At 46.0% G+C, this 18,942-nt stretch overlaps 1 protein-coding gene across 2 annotated transcripts in view; it reads right to left on the minus strand.

Moving 5' to 3' along the window:
- The window catches only part of RIPOR3 (RIPOR family member 3), a 134,389-nt gene extending 118,334 nt beyond the window's left edge, over positions 1–16,055 (minus strand). Inside the window, exon 1 of one of the 2 annotated variants that reach the window (XM_028735194.2) lies at positions 15,697–16,055. The gene's annotated coding sequence lies outside the window, so the exon portion shown is untranslated. Of the gene's footprint in view, positions 1–15,667 lie in introns of both variants that reach the window. The other variant, XM_028735192.2, reaches the window with a different exon arrangement.
- Positions 16,056–18,942: the final 2,887 nt, after the last annotated feature.

The raw sequence follows: 18,942 nt of genomic DNA on the forward strand, positions 1-18,942 counted from the left end.
CTTCCATACATCACTACTGGGAAAACCATAGCTTTAACTAAACAGGCATGTCTCTGCTTTTAAAGATGCTATCTAGGTTTGTCATTGCTTTCTTCCCAAGAAGCAGGCGTCTCTTAATTTCATGGCTGCTGTCACCATCTGCAGTGATCATGGAGCCAAGAAAGTAAAATCTCTCACTGCCTCCATTTCTTCCCCTTCTGATTGCCAGGAGGTGATGGGCCCAGTGGCCATGATCTTCGTTTTTTTGATGTTGAGCGTCAGACCATATTTTGAGCTCTCCTCTTTCACCCTCATTAAAAGGTTCTTTAATTCCTCCTCACTTTCTGCCATCAAGGTTGTGTCATCTGCATATCTGAGATTGTTGATATTTCTTTCGGCAATCTTAATTCCGGCTTGGGATTCATCCAGCCCAGCCTTCCGCATGATGAATTCTGCATATAAGTTAAATAAGCAGGGAGGCAATATACAACCTTGTCGTACTCCATTCCCAATTTTGAACCAATCGGTTGTTCCATATCCAGTTCTAACCGTAGCCTCTTGACCCAAATAGAGATTTCTCAGGAGACAGATGAGGTGATCAGCGCATCTCCAGGTAGGGTTATGAATATCCTCAGTCTGAAACCCTGGAGAACTGCTGCTACTCAGAATGGACAATGCTGAGTGGGATGTGCCAAGTGTTTGACTCATTATAAGGCACAGATGGCATGGGGCACCCAAAACATTACTTCAGTTTATGGCTTCTCAGCACCTATCATTCCTCATTGAACATCCAGATCAAGAAGCAAGTCAGACAAATAAATTAGGAGGAAAGGGCATTCAGAAGTACTCAGAGCTCAATAAAGAATGGGCAAAATTTATCATTTATCTAGGAGACCGCTGTAAGCAGATGAAAACATTAGCAGGATTCTAATAACACTTGTAATATAGCAAGTATCATGGACAGTATGGTGAGATACAAGATAATGGATTCTGAAATAATATGCAGTTGAAAAAGTTGACAATAGGACCACATGGAGGGGAGGGAAATCTGTAAATATGGATATGTATTTTGTATTGTTATAATTCTTCACTTGTAAAATCAAATAAAAATTATTTCAAAAAGTCTGTGGTACTAAAATAACGCCTTTTAAAAAGTTATTGCAAAAAAGAAACAATAAATAGATAATATCAATGTTTCTTTTTAAAAAAAACAACAAAAACACCACTGCCAGCAATTACAGTAACAAGAAGAATATTCCATTAGTCCTGATTTAAACATATAAATCAATGGAGGTGGTCCTTTTAAGCCATGTGTTCAAACATATATGTTTTAATATACAGTGGTACCTCGGGTTAAGTACTTAATTCGTTCCAGAGGTCCGTTCTTAACCTGAAACTATTCTTAACCTGAAGCACCACTTTAGCTAATGGGGCCTCTTGCTGCCGCCGCGCTGCCGGAGCCCGATTTCTGTTCTTATCCTGAAGCAAATTTCTTAACCTGAAGCTCTATTTCTGGGTTAGCAGAGTGTGTAACCTGAAGCGTATGTAACCTGAAGCATATGTAACCCGAGGTACCACTGTACTAAAATAGTGTTGTAAATAGAGAGATAAGTTTTTGATTAACATAAAGGAAAGAAAGGCACCTGACATCATCGTGGCATCAGATGACAGACAGGTGGTAGTCCCCACCTGCCTGCTGAAGCTGTCCTATGGGGTTGGGATAGGGGAGATAAAGATCTGGCCCACTGGGCCAAAACGTTTCCCCACCCCTGCTCCAAGACAGAGCTGGAAATGGCACAAAGGTTTGCTTCTGAAATGATTTGGTGTCTTTAAGAAATAGCAGATAAACCTGCCAAGTCACCTTCAAAAATGAGACTTCCCACCCCACCCCAAAATCTTAGTTTCATCACTGAAATGGAAGCAGTTACACAAGGCCTCAATGAAAACTAGGGACAGTGGAAATATATGGTTGGGTCCACATTTTATTGTAAATCTATCTGGTTTGTACTTTCCAAAAGACTACGCTGGTTGAAATGTTGCTTTCCTTCAGAATTAGTGCTTCTCTGGCATTTTCAAAGTACCGTATTTTTTGCTCTATAAGACTCACTTTTTCCCTCCTAAAAAGTAAGGGGAAATGTGTGTGCGTCTTATGGAGCAAATGCAGGCTGCGCAGCTATCCCAGAAGCCAGAACATCAAGAGGGATTGCTGCTTTCGCTGCTTTCTTGCTGTTCTGGCTTCTGAGATTCAGAATATTTTTTTTCTTGCTTTCCTCCTCCAAAAACTAGGTGCGTCTTATGGTCTGGTGCGTCTTATAGAGCGAAAACGGTAGTTCTCCAGCCAAAAAATGTTTACGAAAAGGCATATGTTAGGGCACGTGCATAAAAATGCATTATGTTCGTGAAAATAGCATACGAAAATGCAGAATGTTGGGGGGAATTGCTTGCAAAAATGTCTATACTGGGCAAAATTGCACAAAGAAATATGCACTGTATATAGAAAGAATAAGTCATAATCTGAGAAGCCCAAGCTTCAAAGAGAGGGGGGGACATCCTCTGTAGAGATAAGGGAACGCATTCAAGACCTAAGCATCACCACCTAGGGATCTTGCAGAGTGGTCAACACAGAGTTTGTTCACATGGCTGAGTCCTGGAAGACCTGCTCCCTGCCTTGCAGGCCATTTCCCACCTGGCCTGGCAGGACGGGGCCTGGACTGACTCCAGCTACAAAAGCTGAGGCTGCAGACCAGACACCGAGGCTGGGGTATTGTTTGGGAGATTGGGGTGTGAGTTGTTGCTGTTATTTATATTAATTTTGTGTATATTTTAGATCTTACTATGATTTATATAGAAACTGTTGCAATTTGGTTGCACTCTTTTTGATGTTTTATTTAATGTATTTAGAATTACTTTTGTTATGTTTGTAATTATGTAAATTTTTTCCATGCTGCAAAGGTTACATACGCTTCAGGTTACAGACTCCGCTAACCCAGAAATAGTGCTTCAGATCAAGAAATTTGCTTCAGGATGAGAACAGAAATTGTGCTCTGGCGGTGCGGCAGCAGGAGGCCCCATTAGCTAAAGTGGTCTTCAGGTTAAGAACAGTTTCAGGTTAAGTATGGACCTCCAGAACGAATTAAGTACTTAACCCGAGGTACCACTGTATGTATGTCCGTACTTCCATTTTCACATAATGCAGGGCTTTATATATGGTCAATTCAGGTTTTATATAGGGCAGGGTTATCAAAAGCACTATTTATAGAGAGACTTTGAAACAACACAACTCCAGTAAAACGTAGCTGGGCTGCGACCCAAAAACCACAAACAGCACTAAAAGCAAATAACGCACAATCATTACATAGTCCTAGAAAGTATAACAAAAACAAAACATAACTAAGGGAGATATAACTGTTATCTCCACAATGCAGTTTCAGGATGAGAAGATCAGGAACGGCCCTATCATTAGGCAGAGTCATAGGCGTCAACTTGAACAAAATCTTGTGGGGCCCACTAGCCCGCCCACACTTCTTCCCCCCATCCCAGAACTTCTATGAAGCACACCTTCCTCTGCCATGCACAACTGGACACAGGACTCCTCTTGCCTCCGCTGCCTTTTCACCTCTCGTCCTCCGCCCATGTGCAATAAGTTTTTGCCCACTCCCCTCCCATCTCCTACTGCCACCTGCTCTCCTCTCCTACCAGCCTGCCTGCCTGCCTCTCCCCAGTTCCCCCGGTCAGACACATGCAGAAATACAGTCAAACCTCGGATTTCAAACGTAATTTGTCCTGGAATCCCATTTGGCTTCTGAAATGTTCAGCAAGGAAGGCGTTGCTTCTGATTAGTTGCAGGAGCTTCCTGCACACAGGCGGAAGCCACGACGGACATCCGGCTTCCAAAAAGTGTTCGAAAACCAGAGCATTAACTTCTGGGTTTTTGGCATTCAGGAGCCAAAACGTTCCAAAACAGAGGCGTTTGGGAGCTGAGGTTTGACTGTAGCATCAAAAGTCAGGAGGCAAGCTAGGAAAAGAGGGCAGCGCCCAGCTGAGAGGTGCCCACTTCAGGCGGTTGGTTTTGGATGACATGGAAGAGCAGCAAATAGTTATCCGATTTATTATTGTTGCATTTCTATTCCCAGGGAACGGAAGAGGTGCTTGTGGGATTTATTGCCTCAGGTACCAAAATAACTTGACTGTCCTTGGGTATTATTTGCAGTCCTGCCATGGGCAAGCCCTGACAGGAGCAGGTAGGTTGCTGGATTACTTGCAATAGATTGGTAGGAGTTTCTATAGACTGTTTAATGAAAGCAACAAAATGGGATTCTTTTGCCTAAACTGGGCTATTAGACTCTCTGATCTTTACTCGGTCCAATGTATGTTTATATTTGAATGCCAGTCATCCTATTGGTGTTGTTCATTGGGTGCAGTAGGCAATTGGCTCCCCTGTTCCCCAGGGAACATCTGGCTCTGTTGATGTCCCAACATCCTTTTGCATCTGGCCCTGTGACATCCTGAGCAGGGGGTTCTGTGGGGTAGAGTCTCAAAAGGTGCGCAGAAATGAAGATTTCATAGCCCAAGGCAGTTTGAAGATCATTGTTCTTCAAGGACCCTTGAATGCACAACACTCTGACCCTCCAGCATCCTCTGGGAGCAGAGTTGAGGATGTATCATTCGACATCTTTTTTTAAAAAAAAATATTTTATTAAATTTTCAAATACAAAATAAGCAATATACATACAAGATCCCTTCACCAAAAAAAATAGTACACAAAAAAAACCAGAATAAGTACACCAAAAGAAAAGAAAAAACTCAGAAAGAAGTAAAGTAAAAAGATTAAGAAAAAAAGAACCCCACCATTCAATACAATTTTATATGACTAACTGGACTTCCTCGCATCTCCTTTACCCTGCATTATTTATAATAAAAATATCAGCAAATTATTACCTTGTTTCAAACCTTATTTTATACTTTCCAAATATTTTACTTCTTGATTTAAAGTAATTTTTATCAATTACTCATACCTTAAATTTAAACATAATATTGCCTTAAATTTCGACCTTTTCTTACTTATAACTTAATTTTCTATTTTACAAAATCTATTTGCTGGAGCTAAAGTTTTCTAAGTCACACAAAAAGTTAGGATTCCAAATGGAAAAGTCAAAGTTAGAAACTGAACTGTTAGAACCTAAGACTAAAGTACTTTCAAAAATGTATAATTTGCTGCTGAAATGGAATACACAAGACGAAATGGTTAAATCGGCAATGATAAAATGGGCACAGGACATTGGGCATAATATTATGTTTGAAGATTGGGAAAGGTTGTGGACCTCTGGGCTGAACTTCACTGCATGTAATGCTTTGAAGGAAAATGTAATGAAAATGATGTATAGATGGTACATGACCCCAGTCAAATTAGCTAAAATATACCATTCGTCTGATAACAAATGTTGGAAATGTAAGGAAAATGAAGGAACATTTTTTCACCTCTGGTGGACCTGCCCTAGAGTGAAGGCCTTTTGGGAGATGATATATAACGAGTTAAAAAAGGTGTTTAAATACACCTTTACTAAGAAACCAGAGGCCTTTCTCTTGGGTATCGTCGGCCAGAGTGTGTTAAAGAAGGATAGAACATTCTTTATGTATGCAACAACAGCAGCAAGAATACTGATCGCTAAGAACTGGAAAACTCAGGAGCTACCCACTTTGGAAGAATGGCAGATGCAGCTGATCGACTATATGCAGCTGGCTGAGATGACCGGCAGAATTCGAGACCTGGGAGAAGAAAGAATGGAAGAAGACTGGAGAAAATTTAAGACTTATTTACAAAAGTATTGTAATTTGATTGAGTGTTGACTGGGATGTCAGAGTAGAAAACAATTGTCTATCACCAAATTAGATTTAAGTGTGAATTATATGCTAATCAAATTTAAGATTATGAGCAAAACGATAATTTGTCTGGAATTAACTTTATAACGATGCAAGTGTATGCGGGAGGTGTGGGGGAGTCCAATGTAACAATGGAAAGATGTTAAATGGATAATGATGACTTGTATTTTTTTTTTAAGTATGTTTTGTATGGAAAACCTTAATAAATATATATTAAAAAAAAAAAAAGTTTTCTAAGTCACGCAAATTCTTAACATTCATACAACTTATATTGTTTTTGTAAATAGTCCTTGAACTTCTTCCAGTCCTCTTCCATTGTTTCTTCTCCCAAGTCTCGGATTCTGCCAGTCATTTCAGCCAGTTCCATATAGTCCATCAATTGCATCTGCCACTCTTCCAGTGTGGGCAAGTCTTGTGTTTTCCAATGCTTTGCAATAAGTATTCTTGCTGCTGTTGTCGCATACATAAAGAAACTTCTGTCCTTCTTTAACACTTTCTGGCCGACAATGCCCAGGAGGAAGGCCTCCGGTTTCTTAACAAAGGTATATTTAAATACCTTTTTTAACTCATTCGTATCATTCGACATCTAAGTGCCTCAGAGAATTATCTTTGAAAAATGTTGGACCCTGAAGTCTTCATTTGCATGCACATGCTGTACGAGACACCATTTCTCAGAGTGATGGGAAACTTTCCAACATTCAGTACTCTCTATGCTTTAAATTTTACGCCTGCATGAAAGATAACAGATAGCTCTCTAGCATTTTTGGTACCTATGCAATAAAACGGCTCCTCTCATTCTCTCACCAAGCAATGGTGTCCAATGAGTCTCCTCCCCATCTGATACTGGCACTTTTCCCTCCCTTTTCCCCATTGTGTGGCATCCTTCCTGAGCCAGAATTTAGCAGCTTTGCTCCAGTTTGTAGATTAAAATGGAAAAGAAAGTATTTTCCCACACGGCTGGTTTTGGCCCATTGTCACTTCTTCCACAAAATTCTGTCAAAGAGCTGTAAGTTAAGAACCTCTCTGACTCATCAGTTTCATCGAGGGACTTTTATCTGTGTGCTTTCCCTTCCCACCCTTCAGAATTCCAGAATCCACATGGCACACAGACAACAGCTGAGACCAAGAGAGGGGCACAAGTCTGGGCAGTCCAGGACCTCCATACACACTGCCCAGGCTTGTGCCCCGGAAAGGTCACCTCCAACGCAGGAGGCAGCAGTTATGAGTTAACAGTCTCTGCAGCCCCAGCAGGCGCTGTGATTCTCCAGCGGTATGACTTCACCCTTCAATGGAGGCGCACTCCATTGTCTCTTGATGAGACCAATAGTGAGTCCAGTCAAAAGAAGGCAGTTTCTGCAGGTCTTGTAGAGGGAAGCAAGGAGCAGATGGGGCTCATCAACCTGGGAAGATAGCCCACCTAGGAGAAGGAAAACTCCTATCCTAAATCTCCATTGACTTGCAGGATAACTTCGGGAGAAGAAAAGGCTAAGAAGAAAACCCTCCACAAATCTAGAGTCCCTAAGATGGTTGGACAGCACCTTGTATGCCTCCTTCCAGCAACTCCTGTAGCCAAGCTGGTGCCAAACATAGTGCTCTGCTTTCCTTTGGACCACATCAGTGAGGCTGAGAAGGTGGGTCTTGTCATCTCGGCAACCTGGGACCTCCTCCATGCACACTGCCCAGGCTTGCATTCTGGAAAGGTCACTAAACACAGTGCTCCAAACACAGTGGTTTGGCTTCACCCCCAGAGGCGCAGTCCCTTGTCTCTTGAGACAGACTGATGCCAACAAATGTTCCTATGTTGTTATCTGCCTCTGCCTGCTGCTGCTGCAGGATCTCTTGTCCCCACGCTGAAAGTTTGCATCTCCTCTTCCAGATTCTTGTGCCTGACCCCACACTCCCCACTGTGGACATTCCCCACAGTTTGAGAACTTCTGCTATGCAAGTATTATACAGTTAAGCCTGCACATCTGCTACTGTAGGTACTTGCTTCTTCTACGCCTCATTTAAGTGGATCTGTCTCTCTGGGCACTTGCAGACAGTCAGTGTTTTCGGGTGAATTTCAATCACTTGCCAGCAAACTCAGTTTGTGCAATTATGCTTGACGGGTTGGTTTTGCGCAACAAACCCACGTCCCCAAAAAATCAGGCTTTTTGCCATAAGGAAAGTGATGGGAAGCTGTACGTGAAAGTGTGGAGTAACACTTGCCTTGACACAATGTCATTATCAAACACAAACGAAACACAATGAATGCTCATTAAATAGCTAACATGGTCTAATCTCCCTGCAAACAAATCAGGATGAATGTTCAATGAACAGGTCATGTGGAAGCAACCTCTGTTTTCAGTCTATCCCACGCATTCCTTCAAAGACAATGGATGTCAGATTATGCTGGAGGGCTCTATTTTCTAGGAGGAAGCTAAGATAGGTTATGATCATAGTAGAACCTGTGTTGTGTGGTAGTCCAGAATGCTGGACTTAGGGCCTGGGATACCCAGGGTGGTTATCTACTGAGTCCTGTCAATGCAAGAGTTTCTGCATTTGCAATGAGATGTTCCTCCTGCCAGAACCCACCTTGTGCATAATAATAATAATAATAATAATAATAAAAAATTATTATTATTATTATTATTATTATTATTTCATAGAATCATAGAATCATAGAATCATAGAGTTGGAAGAGACCACAAGGGCCATCGAGTCCAACCCCCTGCCAAGCAGGAAACACCATCAGAGCACTCCTGACATATGGTTGTCAAGCCTCTGCTTAAAGACCTCCAAAGAAGGAGACTCCACCACACTCCTTGGCAGCAAATTCCACTGTCGAACAGCTCTTACTGTCAGGAAGTTCTTCCTAATGTTTAGGTGGAATCTTCTTTCTTGTAGTTTGGATCCATTGCTCCGTGTCCGCTTCTCTGGAGCAGCAGAAAATAGCCTTTCTCCCTCCTCTATGTGACATCCTTTTATATATTTGAACATGGCTATCATATCACCCCTTAACCTCCTCTTCTCCAGGCTAAACATGCCCAGCTCCCTTAGCCGTTCCTCATAAGGCATCATTTCCAGGCCTTTGACCATTTTGGTTGCCCTCCTCTGGACACGTTCCAGTTTGTCAGTGTCCTTCTTGAACTGTGGTGCCCAGAACTGGACACAGTACTCCAGGTGAGGTCTGACCAGAGCAGAATACAGTGGCACTATTACTTCCCTTGATCTAGATGCTATACTCCTATTGATGAGGCCCAGAATTGCATTGGCTTTTTTAGCTGCCGTGTCACACTGTTGGCTCATGTCAAGTTTGTGGTCAACCAAGACTCCTAGATCCTTTTCACATGTACTGCTCTCAAGCCAGGTGTCACCCATCTTGTATTTGTGCCTCTCATTTTTTTTGCCCAAGTGCAATACTTTACATTTCTCCCTGTTAAAATTCATCTTGTTTGTTTTGGCCCAGTTCTCTAATCTGTCAAGGTCGTTTTGAAGTGTGATCCTGTCCTCTGGGGTGTTAGCCACCCCTCCCAGTTTGGTGTCATCTGCAAATTTGATCAGGATGCCCTTGAGTCCATCATCCAAGTCGTTGATAAAGATGTTGAATAAGACCGGGCCCAGGACAGAACCCTGTGGCACCCCACTAGTCACTCTTCTCCAGGATGAAGAGGAACCATTGATGAGCACCCTTTGGGTTCGGTCAGTCAGCCAGTTACAAATCCACTGAGTGGTAGCATAGTCAAGACCGCATTTTACCAGCTTCTTTACAAGAATATCATGGGGCACCTTGTCAAATGCCTTGCTGAAATCAAGGTAGACTACATCCACTGCGTTCCCTTCATCTACCAGGCTTGTAATTCTGTCAAAAAACGAGATCAGGTTAGTCTGACATGACTTATTTTTCAGAAATCCATGCTGACTATTGGTGATCACAGCATTCCTTTCTAGGTGCTCACAGACTGTTTGCTTAATGATCTGCTCCAGAATCTTCCCTGGTATTGATGTCAGACTGACTGGGCGGTAATTATTTGGGTCCTCTCTTTTCCCCTTTTTGAAAATAGGGACAACATTTGCCCTCCTCCAGTCTGCCGGGACTTCGCCTGTTCTCCAGGAATTCTCAAAGATGACTGCCAGTGGTTCTGAGATCACATCTGCCAGTTCTTTTAATACTCTTGGATGCAGTTCATCTGGCCCTGGAGACTTGAATACATCTAAACTAGCCAAGTATTCTTGTACTATCTCCTTAGTTATTCTGGGCTGTGTTTCCTCTGCTGAATCATTTGCTCCAAATTCTTCAGGTCGGGCATTGTTTTCTTTATCGGAGAAGACTGAGGCAAAGAAGGCATTGAGGAGTTCAGCCCTTTCTGTGTCCCCTGTTTGCATTTCACCATCTTCTCCTCTGAGTGACCCCACGGTTTCTTTGTTCTTCCTTTTGCTACGAACATACCCATAAAAGCCTTTTTTGTTGCTTTTAACCTCTCTAGCAAGCCTGAGTTCATTTTGTGCTTTAGCTTTTCTGACTTTGTGTCTACACGTGCTGGCTATTTGTTTGAATTCCTCTTTGGTGGTTTCCCCCCTTTTCCATTTTTTGTACACATCCTTTTTTAATCTTAACTCAGTTAAAAGTTCTTTAGATAGCCACCCTGGCTTCTTTAGGCACCTTCCATGTTTCCGTCTCATTGGTATTGCCTGAAGTTGTGCTTTTACTATCTCCCTCTTAACAAACTCCCAGCCATCTTGAACTCCCTTTCCTTTTAGTATTACTGTCCATGGGATCTCACCCAGCACTTCCCTAAGCTTTATGAAGTCGGCTTTCTTAAAGTCGAGAAATTGAGTCCTAGTATGCTTGGCTGCCCCTTTCCGCTGTATAGTAAACTTCAGAAGAGCATGATCACTCGCGCCTAATGATCCTTCCACTTCTACCCCACTAACCAGGTCATCAACATTGGTTAGGACCAGATCTAAAATGGCTGTTCCTCTTGTTGCTTCTCCCACTTTCTGGACAATGAAGTTGTCTGCAAGGGCAGTGAGGAATCTGTTTGACCTTATGCTCTTGGCTGAGTTTGACATCCAACAAATATCCGGGTAATTGAAGTCCCCCATTACTACTATCTCCCTTCCTTTTGCATGCTTGGCCATCTGTTCCAGGAAGGCATCATCTATGTCCTCCGTTTGGCTTGGGGATCTATAGTAAACTCCCACAATGAGGTCACTGTTATTCTTTTCTCCCTTAATTTTGACCCAAACACTCTCACTTTGGCTTTGAGGTTCTAAATCTTGGATCTCTTCACAGGTATACACATCCCTGACATATAACGCCACTCCTCCTCCTTTCTTGTCTGGTCTGTTTCTTTGAAATAAATTGTATCCCTCCATTATTACATTCCAATCGTGGGATTTATCCCACCAGGTTTCAGTGATTCCTATTATGTCATATTTAGTTTGCTGTACCAGGAGCTCAAGCTCATCTTGTTTATTTCCCATGCTTTGCGCATTAGTGTACAGACATTGAAGTCCATTAATCATTCCCCCGTGTCTCTTATTTAAGGATTTTCTCCTCCCACCACTAGGTCTGCATGCTCTTTGCTCCATTCGGTCTATGACATTTGGATGATCATCTTCATCAATTGATAGACTCCTACCTTCAGGAGCACTGTCTCCCTCCCCCACATTAGTCAGTTTAAAGCCCTCCTGATGAGGTTTCTGAGATTTTTTGCAAAAACATTCCTCCCAACCGTTGTGAGGTGCAGCCCATCGCTTGCCAGAAGTCCATCTTCAAGAAACTGCATTCCGTGATCTAAGAATCCAAACCGTTCCTGTTTGCACCATTTGCGAAGCCAGTTGTTCACTTCCACTATTTTTCCCTCTCTCCCTGGGCCACGTCGTTCAACTGGGAGGACAGATGAGATGACAATTTGTGCATTTAATTGCTTCAATTTCCTGCCCAGAGCCTCGTAATCTCTTTTGATCTTCTGGAGGCTATTGCTTGCAGTGTCATTGGTTCCCACATGAACCAAGAGGAAGGGGTATTTGTCAGTGGGTTTTATGATTCCTTGCAGTCGTTCAGTTACATCTTGGATCTTAGCCCCGGGGAGACAGCACACTTCCCGAGACATCTTGTCAGGCCCACAGATCACTGCTTCTGTTCCCCTCAGTAGGGAATCCCCTATCACCACTACACGCCTCCTCTTAGGTCTGGTCGGGGTTCTTCTGTGAGCTGTCGGTTCCAAGGTCGCCTGGACATTCCCAGAGGACTGCCTTTGCTCCTCGTCTTCATATACCTGATCGACTGTAATGAGGGAGAGATCCTCAAATGGAGTCTGCTCTTCGTCTTCCATGCTAGGGGAAAGGACCTCAAAGCGATTGCGTATTTCTAAACAATCAGAGCGAACCCTGGGCCTCCTACTTCTTTGAGTCACGTTTCTCCATATATCTGGCTCCTGTGTTGGTGAACTAGCCACCTTCTCAGGGGAGTCCCCTGAGTCCCCTGTCTCTTCCTTGGTGGAGACGGTGTGCTCTGTTGCTTCCAAGAAGAGTTCCAGCTCTCTAATTCTTTGGAGCGTAGCTACACGTTCCTCCAGTTGCTGGACTTTGTCTTTTAAGAGGGCAATCAACATGCAATTGCTGCAGGTAAAGCTGCCTGCAACCTTTGGCAAGATGGCAAACATTGCGCAGGAACCACAGGCGACTGCAGCTGTTCCCTCACCCTCCATCTTGGGAACGTGTCGTTGGGGGTGACTACAGTGGTCCTACCAGAAAACCCTTTTTGTTCCTTCTTCAGCTGCTGCCCTAAAGCTCTGATGATGGAAGTGATGGTATTCCAGCTGAACTTATGATCCAGCAGGGAGCCTTACCAGAGAGGCCACGATCCCAGGATTCTCCTCCTTGACTTCCTTCTGCAGAGCTCTCTGGTCAGGATGCAGCAAAGCCCAGTCCTCCTCTGTGAAAGGAACAGCTACGTCTTCAAAGCACACTGGACCCCGAGTCCAGGAGGGGCTTTTGCAAAAGAGCTATAATGCAAAATTTATACCCCACCCATATGGCTGGGCCTCCACAGCCTCTCTGGGCAGCTTCCATAGAAACCAAAAATACACTAAAATATCACACGTTAAAAACTTCCCTGAACAGGGCTGCCTTAAGATGTCTTCTGAATGTCAGGTAGTTGTTTATTGCTTTGACATCTGCTGGAAGGGCGTTCCACAGGGCAGGCGCCACTACCGAGAAGGCCCTCTGCCTGGTTCCCTGTAGCTTTGCTTCTCGCAATGAGGGAACCACCAGAAGGCCCTCGGCACTGGACCTCAGCGTCCGGGCAGAACGATGGGGTTGGAGACGCTCCTTCAGGTATACTGGACCGAGGCCGTTTAGGGCTTTAAAGGTCAGCACCAACACTTTGAATTGTGCTCGGAAACGTACTGGGAGCCAATGTAGGTATTTCAAGACTGGTGTTATATGGTCTTGGCGGCTGCTCCCAGTCACCAGTCTAGCTGCCGCATTCTGGATTAGTTGTAGTTTCCGAGTCACCTTCAAAGGTAGCCCCACGTAGAGCGCATTGCAGTAGTCCAAGTGGGAGATAACCAGAGCATGCACCACTCTGGCGAGACAGTCCGCAGGCAGATAGGGTCTCAGCCTACGTACCAGATGGAGCTGGTAAACAGCTGCCCTGGACACAGATTTGACCTGTGCCTCCATGGACAGCTGTGAGTCCAAAATGACTAGCAGGCTGCACACCTGGGCCTTCAGGGGCACAGTTACCCCATTCAGGACCAGGGAATCCTCCACACCTGCCTGCCTCCTGTCCCCCAAAAACAGTACTTCTGTCTTGTCAGGATTCAACCTCAGTCTGTTAGCCGCCATCCATCCTCCAACTGCCTCCAGACACTCACACAGGACCTTCACCACCTTCACTGGTTCTGATTTAAAAGAGAGGTAGAGCTGGGTATCATCCGCATACTGATGAACACCCAGCCCAAACCATCACACCCTCCCCAAATCTACTCCAGGGGGTTGGAGAAGCCCTCGGTGCAGGAGGAGGAGATGGGGAGAACATCCCATTGCACAAGCAGAAATCCTTGCACTGCTAGTGTGTTCACCTTAGTGCTACAACGGACAATCCCCATGCAGCCATAAAGTCGCAGACTAATCGCATTTTTCTCAGTCTAGCCACACGGTTGTCACGAGGATAAAACACGGCAGTGGGACACCAGTTTGAGCTCCTTGCAGGAAAGGCAGGCTATGAAAGTAATCATAAATTCATAGGCACGTAATATAGGGTTGCCATATTTCAGAAAGTGAAAATCCAGGTACAAAAGCTGAGCTTTTTAAAGTTTTGCCCAAAGTTGTTGAGTCTGGGAAAATCCAGGCATATGGCAACACTAATGTAATAGGTGGTTGGCAGCATCTCTGAAGGGCATCTTGCACAATCCCCTGGTTAATGCAGAAATCTGCAGTACCCTGGACTCTTTTTAAACACCTCCAATGAGGGAGAGTCCACACCCTCCTGTTCTGTAGCTCAGTGGCAAGGCATCTGCCTTGCACCCAGAAGGCCACAGGTTCAATCCCAGCATAGAATCACAGAGTTGAAAGGGACCATGAGGGTCATTTAGTCCAACTCCCCGCAGTGCCAGAATCTCCAGATAGGGCTGAGAGAGCCTCTGCCAGTCAGTGTAGACAATACTGAACTAGACTGGCCAACAGTCTGACTCAGTATAAGGCAGCCTCTTAGGTTCCTATTGTTCTGACACAGCTCTTGCCAGTAGTCCATCAGGGCGAATGAGATGCTGCCACACAAGCCCCAGTTTGCCCCAACCTACATGCCTGCCTTCTTACCTACAACCAGTCCAGGGAGGTCTTACTGCCTGCCAACCTCTCCTTCCATCCCCTCAATCTGTGTTACCACACTTCAGCAGGGAGGAGGATGGGAGGGGGGGGACAAAGCTGGGATTCTTGGCTCTGCCTAGCACTGGTTCTGGTCCCACCTACTGTTCAGGCTCCCTGTCTTCCAGTCCCAATGGGCACCAGCTACTCCTGTCCCAATAGGAAGATACCAGCGATGCTTAGTCAAAATATGCGCCCTTGACATTCCCACCCATTCATTCTACTCCGGCTTTCTAGAGATCACCAGGCACACTCTGCTGCATGGTAGCCTGGTCGACTCATGTTGGACTGACACCTAGATTTGATGATTTGAAGTGCCACAGATTCATTATGCCCTTGAGCAACTCACTTAGCTACTGTTCCCCATCCTTAAAATGGGAACGCGGTAATTACCGACCTGAGAGCAAACAGGATGAAGATTATAAAGTGCCCTGGGTACTTCTAGCATAATAATAAGTATATTTGTTAGCATTCCCATGAACCGGTACATTGCTTATGGGTGGCTCAGCACACCCAGGAAGTCAGGACACCTAGAGCTAAAAAATAGGGAGAAGTGGGGGAGACGTGTGGCGAAATTATTTGCCTGGTTCCTGGGAAGCAAGTCCCAGGTGTTCAGCAGGGCGAACCCTTTAACCCTAAGGCAGAAGAGAGGCGTTTGCCGGACCAGTCGCGAACTTCCGAGTTACACGGAGCTTCTCGTCCGGCCGAAAGAGCCCTCATAGCACGCCCTGGAAACATCCCACGGAAAAACCCCTTAGCGGCTGCCTACGGACCTCCTGCAAACTCTCTCCTACGCTGACCCCTAGCTCTCCAGACTCTACTACGGCACCTTTCTCCATACAGGTGCCCAGCCGGGTCTCCTCTAGGTGAGGGGCCAGTCTCCAAACACCAACACCCCCGACATCTGTGCATTGACGCCCCCCTTGACCGCCCACCCCCGTCCGCCACAGACCTTTGCTACATCTCCTCCAGGGATCGCACCTGGGCGGCGGGTGGGCTTCTGCCGCGGCGTCCCTCCGTCCGCCCGGGCAGCCGAGCTGTCGAGCCTCCGGTGCGCGTCCAGCGCGGTGCCTGGACGCCGCCCGCTCTCCTTCCCACCCTTCTCGGCGTTGGGGATGTGCCCGCTGCTCGTCTCCCCGGCAGCTCCTCCTCGCCGTCGGCGGCTGTTGCTGCCTGCGAGGTCCCGATAGGGGCCGCCTTATCGCGGGCGCCACCTTCGCCGTCTGGGCGCGCGCGTGCCACCACCGGGACGGGGCGCCTCTTCCAGGAAGACGCGCGCAGCAGCGGCGGCGGCGGCCTCCGAGGAGGATCGCCTCCCGCGTCCTCCTCCTCACCCCCTGCTGCCTGGCTGCTTCTCTTCTCTTCCCCTCCCTCTCCCCTTCCACCACGACCCTCCCTCCCGTGCCCGCAAGGGGGTGGGGGGCGTTGAGGATTTGAAATGGAGGCGCCTCCAACGCATGCTGCGATCGCCAACCCTTTTTCGGCTCGTATTCGCCGGGGAGCACCTCACACCGCCCGCCCCCTCCCTCCTGGCCGGCTACGAGCGAGCGAAAAAGGCCAAACACAACCTTGCAGGGGAGGGTCCTGGCAGGAGGGGGTGGGGAGGGGCAGGCAAAGGAAGGTAAAGGGGAAACTGAAAGTTTTTCCCTCTCCAGCGCCCAAGGCTAGGGTAGTTCACACGTACACGTGCACACGCTAATGGAGGGCGAGTGGGCAGAGGCGTATCCAGGCTCCCTTGCGCCCTTGTGCCCCCTCCGCGTCCCTTGCGCTCCTGCACCAAAGCGCCCAAAGGAGCCTGCGCGCCTCGTCCGGCTACCCAGAACAGCAGGGAGTAGCCCGGGAGCGCGAGGACGAGCGGTCCGGCCTCTAGTCGCTCCGAGCTGCAGTGAAGGGGCGCAATTTTTGCACCGCTTGGGTCTGCGCCCTTGGTGGAGGCCAACCTAACCAACCCCTAGGTACACCTTCAAGTCGGCGAATGGGAAGTGGCCTTTCTTTCAAAAGTCGTTCCATCTAACTCAATATTGTCCACACTACCTGGCAGTGGCTGTCCAGGATTTCGAAAGGGAGTCTCTCTCAGCCTTACCAGGAGATGCTGAGGGCCTTCTGCATGCAGAAAAGATGCTGTATCATTGAGCCACAGTCCTACTGTGGACATCCTCGCTGGGTGTCCACTCTGTTTTGGTTGTCTCCAGCATCCCGAAACGTATGAAGTTTGACCCATCCCTTATGCATTTAGTGAGCATTCAATACCACTGATCATGCATACATGATATATATCATTATCTCTCTATCTCTCTCTCTCTCTATATATATATAATGATTCTGTATATTCACAAGTTGCAAGTGGGGTTAACAATGCCTCCTTGTGATTTCTGCTCAACATTCTCAGCATTTGGATATTCGCTGCCTATTAAAACAGGCAAATCTTTAACCCCAACTCTTAATATGGAAAAGATTTCACTGGTATGATTGTCTGGATCCATAATAATCATACTCATCATTATCTAAACATTTGTACTAAATAGTTTCACGCAAATGTACAATACAGGAATGTCAGGACTTTGGAAGATGGGGAAATGTTAGATTAAATCACCTTAACTATAAGCCAACTGACTCCCCTCCCCCTTCTTATTTCTCTTTTTCTGCAAGCTTTTCTTATCTTTCAAAGCTTTTGTTCTCCATTGATTAATCTCCCCATCTAAATATCTTAAATTTTAATCCCTTTCCCCCTAAGGATCTTGTTCCCAACTGCATGAACTACACGTCTTGGTGCAACAGAACCCATTGCTGCCACCCATTGGTAGCAATAAGTAAGTATATTTTTGTTCTTGGGATAATTAAAAAAAAAAGCAACGCACAGAAATTAGGGTCAACCAAAATGCATAGTGTAGCGTGCTTTCACGTTAAGCAGAACTCTTCTGCATGCTGGATGTTAAGAAAAATATTGTTCCCAAGGGTTTGGAATTAAAACCTGATCTCAGTTTGTTTCAGTACTGCAGAAGGAAGCTTTGTGCAGATTAATTAGGTTTTACCTGTAAGGTTTTACCTGTAAGGTAAAGGTAAAGGGACCCCTGACCATTAGGTCCAGTCATGGCTGACTCTGGGGTTGCGGCGCTCATCTCGCTTTATTGGCCAAGGGAGCCGGCGTACAGGTTCCGGGTCATGTGACCAGCATGACTAAGCCGCTTCTGGTGAACCAGAACACCGCACAGAAACGCCGTTTACCTTCCTGCCGGAGCAATACCTATTTAAGGTATCTACTTGCACTTTGACATGCTTCGAACTGCTAGGTTTGCAGGAGCAGGGACCGAACAACGGGAGCTCACCCTGTTGCGGGGATTTGAACCGCTGACCTTCTGATCGGCAAGTCCTAGGCTCTGTGGTTTAACCTTGTGCAAAAATAAATCTTCAATTACAAAGAGTAATGCTGGGAGAGGGAAGCAACAGAAGCTAGACCAGTGATGTCTAACTTGACTGTGGCCTCAGGTAGGGTCCCCCCCCCCAGTCCATGTGCCTGAAGTATTTTAATTTGGGATGCCAGGGACCAGATAAAAGACTTTCTGCACTACCACTGAGCCTTTTCCCTTTTCTGACTTTGCACCGGCAAGCAAGAAAACTCTTAGATAAGTAAATCATTCCACTTCTGGGCTCTTGGAAATATCATGCCCACAATTTCCTGGTGAGGAAGACACCAAATCATCCCATTACCCTGTTCAAATAGTTCAAATCCGTGCAACAGGGTGAACTCCCGTTGCTCTTTCCCAGCTTCTACCAACCTAGCAGTTCGAAAGCACGTCAAAGTGCAAGTAGATAAATAGGTACCGCTGTGGCCTGAAGGTAAACGGCGTTTCTGTGCACTCTGGCTTCCGTCACGGTGTCCCGTTGCACCAGAAGTGGTTTAGTCATGCTGGCCACATGACCTGGAAAGCTGTCTGTGGACAAACGCCGGCTCCCTCAGCCCAAAAAGTGGGATGAGTGCCACACCCCATAGTTGCCTTTGACTGGACTTAACTGTCCAGGGGTCCTTTACCTCCCTAGAACATAGTGATAATGCAGCAAAAAGCTTTAGCTGAAGATGTCTACAGATTAAGCTGTTAAAGGCACAAGGGCTCTTTGGGGGGAGTTGGAAACCCTCTTCGCATCTGCTCTGTTTGGCACAGCTTACCCAAACTGTGTTCCGCATCGCACTGGGGGATGTGTTGTGCATAGCACACCAGATCTCAGTCT

This window comes from Podarcis muralis, chromosome 5 (genome assembly GCF_964188315.1).
Source record: "Podarcis muralis chromosome 5, rPodMur119.hap1.1, whole genome shotgun sequence".
NCBI lineage: Eukaryota > Metazoa > Chordata > Lepidosauria > Squamata > Lacertidae > Podarcis > Podarcis muralis.